At 35.8% G+C, this 7,558-nt stretch overlaps 1 long non-coding RNA gene across 1 annotated transcript in view; it reads right to left on the minus strand.

Moving 5' to 3' along the window:
- Positions 1 to 662: 662 nt before the first annotated feature.
- Positions 663 to 7,558, minus strand: part of LOC115274563 — a 24,856-nt gene continuing 17,960 nt past the window's right edge. Inside the window, exons 2-4 of the long non-coding RNA XR_003901192.1 lie at positions 2,687 to 2,739; positions 821 to 982; positions 663 to 724 (exon numbers count right to left, since the gene is read on the minus strand). This is a non-coding gene — a long non-coding RNA (uncharacterized LOC115274563). The remainder of the gene's footprint in view (positions 725 to 820; positions 983 to 2,686; positions 2,740 to 7,558) is intronic.

The raw sequence follows: 7,558 nt of genomic DNA on the forward strand, positions 1-7,558 counted from the left end.
CTATTCCCCAAACCCCACACACTCAGAAGTGCCATGTAGATATTTCATCAATAGATAAATATCCCAATACCTTATACATCAGAAGGGCTACAAAATGTCTACTTTCAGAGAGGTCAGTAAGGAGAGGAAATTTGTTACTAGAGATATTGCATTAGTATGCACTGAAATTAAGGCAAATTTTGGAAGACAATTTTAAGATCATTTGTGAGTAATTATGAGACCTATCAGTGATAATGAGAAATAGTAATGATTTACCAAAAGTCACAGAAGGCTACTTTCACTTTAAAAGACAGAGTATCGTACATTTAGATTCAGATAATGGCAAAGACACTGTGCATCGTGGCTTAAGCAAGACGTTTAACAACAATATAACAATTGCTTTCTAGGTATAATTGAGAAATATGGTCTGATTGTGCTGTTGGGTATATTGGTAGATACCTAACCAACTGTGTTTTAAACAATTACATATTGCATAAAGAGGTAGCCAATGGGCATTTAGGAATGTATTTTGAATCATGGCACTTGGGGGGGTAAAGAGATTGAAATCCAGTTCACATTCATACACCAAGCCAGGTGCCTAGGGTGGCACCAAACCCCCCTGCAGGAAGCACAACCACAAAAGTGTATTTCTGCTCCACAGCTCTCTTCAGCCCAGAGGGAGAGCCATTTTTTAGTACGCTCAAACTTTATAAGGAGGTCCTATGGATTCGTCTCAAGTTGGTTCCTGCAAACAAAAATGTGGAAATAGGAGACAGTTTCCCTTACCGGAGGAGCAATAGGATTCTGTACATCCCAGAGTAGTTACCAAAGTGATAATCACCTTGTCCAGATCCAGTTTCCAGAAGCCTGATGTGGGAGAGCAAGGGAAAGGAAGCAGGCTGGACAACTGGCACGGCATCCTGCTAGGGATAAAGGATGACCCAGGGGCTACTCACAGAGACCAGGAACAACAGACAAGATGGTAATCAGGATAACCCAGCAGCTGCCACCAGAACAGAAAAGACACTGAGTAACGGATCCCCTCCCCCTCCCCACCTGTAGGCACTCCTTAAACCTCTTGGAAGTTAAGGAAAGTCCAGGCCAAAGAGTGGATGAACCCTGAACTGGCTAAGATTAATTTTCTGTCAACTGGCAAAATAAGAGAAAGACATAAAAATTAAGTAATATAAAAAGTAAAACATTGCATAGCCTGAGCTTCATACCTGCTATACAAATGTAGACTGAATTTAACTATTTGAAGCTAGGGTATATTTGACTATATTTATATAATCATTGTACTTATCATACTTAGAAGGAAAAACAGACAACCCAGAGGAAACACCATCTATGTTGGACTGCTATGTTGGAATATATAGATATTCCTTTTTTTTTCTAATTTTTTTAGTGTTTATTTATTTTTGAGAGACAGAGACACAGCACAAGTGGGGGAGAAGCAGAGAGAGAGGGAGACACAGAATCTGAAGAAGCTCTAGGCCCCAAGCTACTAGCACAGAGCCCAATGCAAGGCTTGAACTCACAAACCATAAGATCATGACCTGAGTTGGACACCGAACCAACTGAGCCACCCAGGCACCCTTGAATATACAGACATTTCTAAGAAATACCTTTATCATTATCACTTCTTATATTTTCTCTCTTGCCTCACACAAGAGATCATCCTTGTTTTATGCACCTGAAAAATACACTTTGGAAAGCATCCACACAATAGCACTGTTTTACAGCAGTAATTTTATTGCATATGAATGGAAAATTAAGTGAAATGCAGTGCTACAAAAATTCTAAAGAAAATTAGACTTGCAATTATAAACTTAACTTCCACTATTACACTTTCTACTGTTACCACGGTTGTATAACTAAATCTTCAGCCTTTAGTTAAGAATGCCATTCCCTTTAGGGTCTGACGTATGCCACTGATTAAATCCTAAATTATCCAAAGAAAGATGTAGACCCCTAAAGCCTGGTTGGTCTCAGTCCTGCTTTTCTGCAGCCTGAATATAAGTAGTCAAAGTTGAATCTGGCCTCTGTACCAAGCTCACAAACTGAAAGGAGTATTTATGGTTCTTGCTTAATTGGCAGAGACACCCAAAATTAATGTGTCTGCTCATTGCTTCTGTGCCAGAATTCTAGAATTTGACTTATTCCCTATACATGAGACAAGATTTTTTCTTTGTTTTCTACTCTTTCTAAAAACATAATTACTTAAAATGGAATAAAAATAACTCTCTAGCATATGAAAATTAAAATGAAGTTCTTAGTAGCATTAGAAATTACATAAAGGAGGGGCACTAAGTGGCTGACTTCAGCTCAAGTCATGATCTCACGGTTCCTGGGTTCAGGCCCCGTGTCAGGCTCTGTGCTGACAGCTCAGAGCCTAGAGCTTGCTTTCAATTCTGTGTCTCCCTCTCTATGCTCCTCCCCAACTCAAGCTCTGTCTCTATCTCAAAAATATAAAAAACATATTTAAAAACTTAAATAAAAGAAATTACATAAAGGAAAAGGATCAAGATACTTTGTCACAGAAAGGCAAAAATGAAAGTTCTGTGAATCTGAATAATTTATCTTATAAAGCAAAATATCGATATTTCTAGGATACCTTTTATCTTTTAAGAGTGATATATACTTCTTTGTTGATTATAGAAACATTTGAAAATTCAGAAAATAAACTAAGAAAATTAAGCTTACTTACAGTTCATCTGTAAGATATAGAACACAATATTTTGATGAGTTCCATTCCATGTCCTTCCAGGGGAGAAAAGTATGTTTAAAACAAAAACAAAAAAACAGATTTATGTAGTTTGGAAATTTTTTTCTTGATAAGTATTCTTAACATCTTGAAATATTCATCTACAGCACCATGTTTATAGGCTACACAGATACTACTGTAAAACAGTAACACAAATTAATTAGCTCATCTCTTATAGTTAGGCTTAGTTGGTAAATCTTTTTAGCTCTGACAAATCAGGATTTGGTAAATAATTAATGCAATGGAAAATTTATTAACATCTATAATCAAAATTCTTGGGGTGGCCTGGTGGCACAGTCGGTCAAGCATCTGGCTTCAGCTCAGGTCATGATGTCACGGTTTGTGGGTTCAAGTCCCACGTTGGGCTCTGTGCTGACAGCTAGCTCAGAGCCTGGAGCCTGCTTCAGATTCTGTATTTCCCGCTCTTTCTGCCCCTCCCCTGCTCGTGTGTCTCTGTCTCTCAAAAATAAAAAAAATAAAAAAATAAAATTTTATAATCAAAATTCTTAAGGATCAACTCTTAAGGCTTAATAGGAGGCCATGGAGTATCCACTCCACTTTTATTGTTTTTCTTGTTGTTGTTGTTGTTGTTGTCATGGCCCAATTCATCCTCAAGAGACTCTCTACCAATATTAATTTCCTGTGCAATATTTCAGAATAATTCGGAAACGGAACATTTCCTTCATTTTACTACTGTCAGTTTAAGATGTGTGCCAGATCTATTTTATATGCATTTATATGCATTTTTTACCAATGAATTTTAAACTTTTTAAACTGTTTATTAGTCACTTGTAAATATTCATATATGATTTTTTAAAAATCTTTGTTCTTTTTACAGTTTAAATGAACTATTTATCTTTTTACTTTTTTCTCATTATTAAATAATTAATATTGTGTGTAAAGTATATTGCCAATATTATTTTTACCAATTTACTATTACTCTGTTAAACTCTTTATTCAAGTGTAGTATAAAAACAGAAAGTAAACAACTTCATAAATTTCAAATTGTATCCATTTGTGTAATCGGCAGCCATATATGGAAACAGAATGCCATGACACCCAGAAAGCTTTCTGCTCCTTTTAGTCCTTATTCTCCCAAAGGAGTAATCTCCAAAGGTGATTACTATTCTGACTTCTAACAGCTAGCTTCATTTGTTAGTTTAGCTTCATTTATTTATTTTAGCTTCATGTAACTGGAATTGCACTGTATGTGCTATTTTGTGCCTGGCTTCTTTTATACAACTTGGATTCCTGGAATTTATCCATAACATTGCATTCATTCCATTGAATTCCACTGCATTCTACAGTGTGACTCTAATCCTATTGGTGACAGGCATTTGGGTAGTTTTCAGTTGGAGCTATTAAGTATACAGTTGCATTAAATAAATGATGGTCACAATTCAAATAAATAGGAAAGTTGGAAGTTAAAGTTTAGGAAAGCAGCAAGAAAGTGGAAACAAAATTAAGAGATAAAAAATGTGAGGAAGAAATGTAAGAGAACCAGAAGACAAATCTAGGAGATGTACTAACAGAAAACAGAAACAAAAACAAAATATCAAATATCAAATTGAGAAGATAAAGCCATTTGAAAAATAAAATAAGCAAAATTTCCCCAGCAGAAGAAAAAATAACCCTTCAGATTGAAAGCGACGACCTTGCAATAGTAGGACAAGTGGAGAGCTGACCCATCACTGGACACAGCAATATGAAACTTAACTACCTCAAGAATCAAATCATCATTGTGGGGGAGGGAGGGTGGTGGGGCAAAATGGGTGAAGGAGGGCAAAAGGCACAAACTTCCAGTTATAAAATAAATAAGTCATGGGTGATTACAGTTGACAATAATGTATATTTGAAATTGCTAAGAGAGTAGATCTTAAAAGTTCCTACCACAAGGGAAAAAAAATTGTAACCATGCATGGTGATGGATGTTAACTAGGCTCACTGTCATGATAATTTTGCAATATGCAAATATCAAATCATTATGTTGTACACCTGTACACTGTAAGTGGTTTTGTTAATTATCAATGTGTATGTGTGTGTGTGTATATATATATATATATATATATATAATAAATCACATTTTATTTTAGAAAATGGTATCATCTAAAAAGACAGAAAAATGTGTTATGTTCAAAGCAATAAAAAAATCACTGGCTTCTCACTTTTCAGCTGACATACTACACAATGAAGAATACAATGAAACAATGTCTTCAGAAATTTAAAACAAGTTACTTTAATCCAAATTCTATATCCATTCACATCATTATTAAATATGAAGGTAAAATAAAGGTATCAACAGACATCCAAAGTATTAGACTATTTATCTCTTACATATAATTTCAGAATAATTATTTAAGGATTTACTCTGGGAAAAAAATGAGAAGGTAAACATAAAATAGGAAATAAAGGATCTAAGCAAGGAGAGAAATAAAAGGAAGTCCTAGCACTTCAAGTGTTCAGCAAGCCTAGAGAGCAACCAGGTTAAGACTCCAGGAAAGAAAAAGAACACAAGATTATAATTGGAATCTAAATATAAAGAAACTATTCAAATTGGAAAAGGAATTCAATAGCCTTCAAATAGAGGCATGGAACCTAGTCCAAAAAATAAGGCAAGAAGGTGATTCAAATTTTCTGCCTATAGAATCAACTTTTAAGAAAAGCTGTAAAATTTAGGGTCACAAAATAGATTGCAATTTTTATCCACTTTGACTATATATATATATATATATATATATATATATATATATATGTATGTACAGGAGACAGCTGTTGTAGGGTGAAAAAGAAAGGAAAGGTGGAGGGAAAAATAAAGGAGAAAATAGTTTCGTCTTTCAGACTGAGAAAGAGACATTGAATAATAAGTACAAGATTGAATGTATAATTTGTATTAAAATATAAACTCACTACCACTCAGCAGTACAAAAATAACATAGTTGCGTTTTTTTCCCTAAAATTGATCTAATCTTTCTAACAAAGCTCCTATTAAATCCACTGTTTCCAGTTTAAATTGTTTCTTTTGAATAATTCAGCTTACTCTAGATAAATGCCTTGTCTGCCAAAATTTTTCCTCCTCACAGACTTTCTTCCCCTCCTCCCCCAACTTGATATCAAATCTAAGGAGAAGAGAGTGACATGAGGTCCTGGACTACATTCCACAAGGTCCTCTGGCCTCCGCAGGGTTGCTCTTTAATGTGCCCATTTGCTAACATTTGCAATGAAGAATTGTGTTTTGTTCTCTTGGCTCCCTTGGGCTTGATGAACTTCCCTCTTTGACTTAACCCCACTTTGGCTCTTTTCAGCTGCCCATTCTTCCAGGTCTCAGCAAAGTCTCCCTCTGGCCCTTGGCTTAGTTCACATAGCCAAACATCTCAACCCTCCCCGCTGAAGACCCCATGGCAGGCCAGCTGGTTTTCATCTCAGCTACTTCCCTGTCCCCACAAGACATGTGGAACTTGTGAATTGATTCTATATCACGAAGTCATAAATTACACCCTTTCTCTCCATAACCACACGGAGCCCCCATGTGCGCTCTGCTGTGTTTATGCAAGAATACATTTCCACAGACCTCAGTCTTTGGCTTTCCCTCAACCACACAGTCCTCTGCCCTCCTTCCCCAGTGGTGGAGAGCTGGGGCAAAGTGTGCAAATAGGGGCTTTGCTTCTCTCCTTTTTCTTTCTCACAATCCACTGACTGCCAAAGTTTTCATTTAGTCTGCTTCTTATCTGGCAAGCACCCTCTTTACATCATATTCTCCATATTCCATTTGATTTTCCCTCTTCTTTGACATATGATGATAGAAATGCTATGGGAGAAATAAGGAATAAAAAAATAGTTTAATGGTTTTAAAATAGTTGACTACCTGTGTAAATATCAATACTAGAGATATTTTAAAAGAGTAGCATATACATAAGTATATTTGTGAAGAAAGAGTGCATGTGCCAGAACTGAAGTAAAAGTGCTTAAAAGTATTGCTTTGGGCAAGTGAATCAGGGGTTAGCAGGAGAAGGGTATGGAACAATTGTTTTTTATTATAAATTTTGGTGTACTATTTAACATATTATTTCACAATCCAAGTTTTTATTTCTTTCTACCCATTACGCCACAAATGCATCAGGAATAGTTTCCAGCAGCTCAGCCTCTTTGCCACTGATTCTCAAAGTGAAATGTTGTCTGTATCGGCAAGATGGAGATTGCAAACTCAATGAGAGGCATTAGAGATACAAAGACATATCAGAGCTAAAATGTCTTGAGTGCTTAATTATTTCATATTCTTGAAAAAAATAAAATTTACCATAATATGGCTAAGGTATTTTTCATTAATTTTTCTTGATATATAAGGAAAAATTTTAAATCATAGTCAAGTGATTTAACATTCCCTATTTCAGAATATCGTCCTTTTATTGAAAGTATTTGCATTGCTTTTTCCATTGTTTTGTTTCTTATTCAGAGATACATTTTTTCTTATGTTAATCACTAAATGAAGACTTCTTTTTTTTTATTTCATTATATATGTTTGTTTTTTTTCCATAATATTTTATTGTCAAATTGTTTTCCATACAACACCCAGTGCTCTTCCCCTCAAGTGCCCTCCATCATCACCACCACCTCTCTTCCCCCCTCCCCCCTCCCCCCAACCCTCAGTTCATTCTCAGCATTCAATAGTCTCTCAAGTTCTGCATCCCTCTCTCTCCCCAACTCTCTCTCCCTCCTCCATTCCCCCTGGTTCTCCATTAGGTCTCTCTTGTTTTCCTGCTAGACCTATGAGTGCAAACATATGGTTTCTGTCCTTCTCTGCCTGGCTTACTTCACTCA

This window comes from Suricata suricatta, chromosome 1 (assembly GCF_006229205.1).
Source record: "Suricata suricatta isolate VVHF042 chromosome 1, meerkat_22Aug2017_6uvM2_HiC, whole genome shotgun sequence".
NCBI lineage: Eukaryota > Metazoa > Chordata > Mammalia > Carnivora > Herpestidae > Suricata > Suricata suricatta.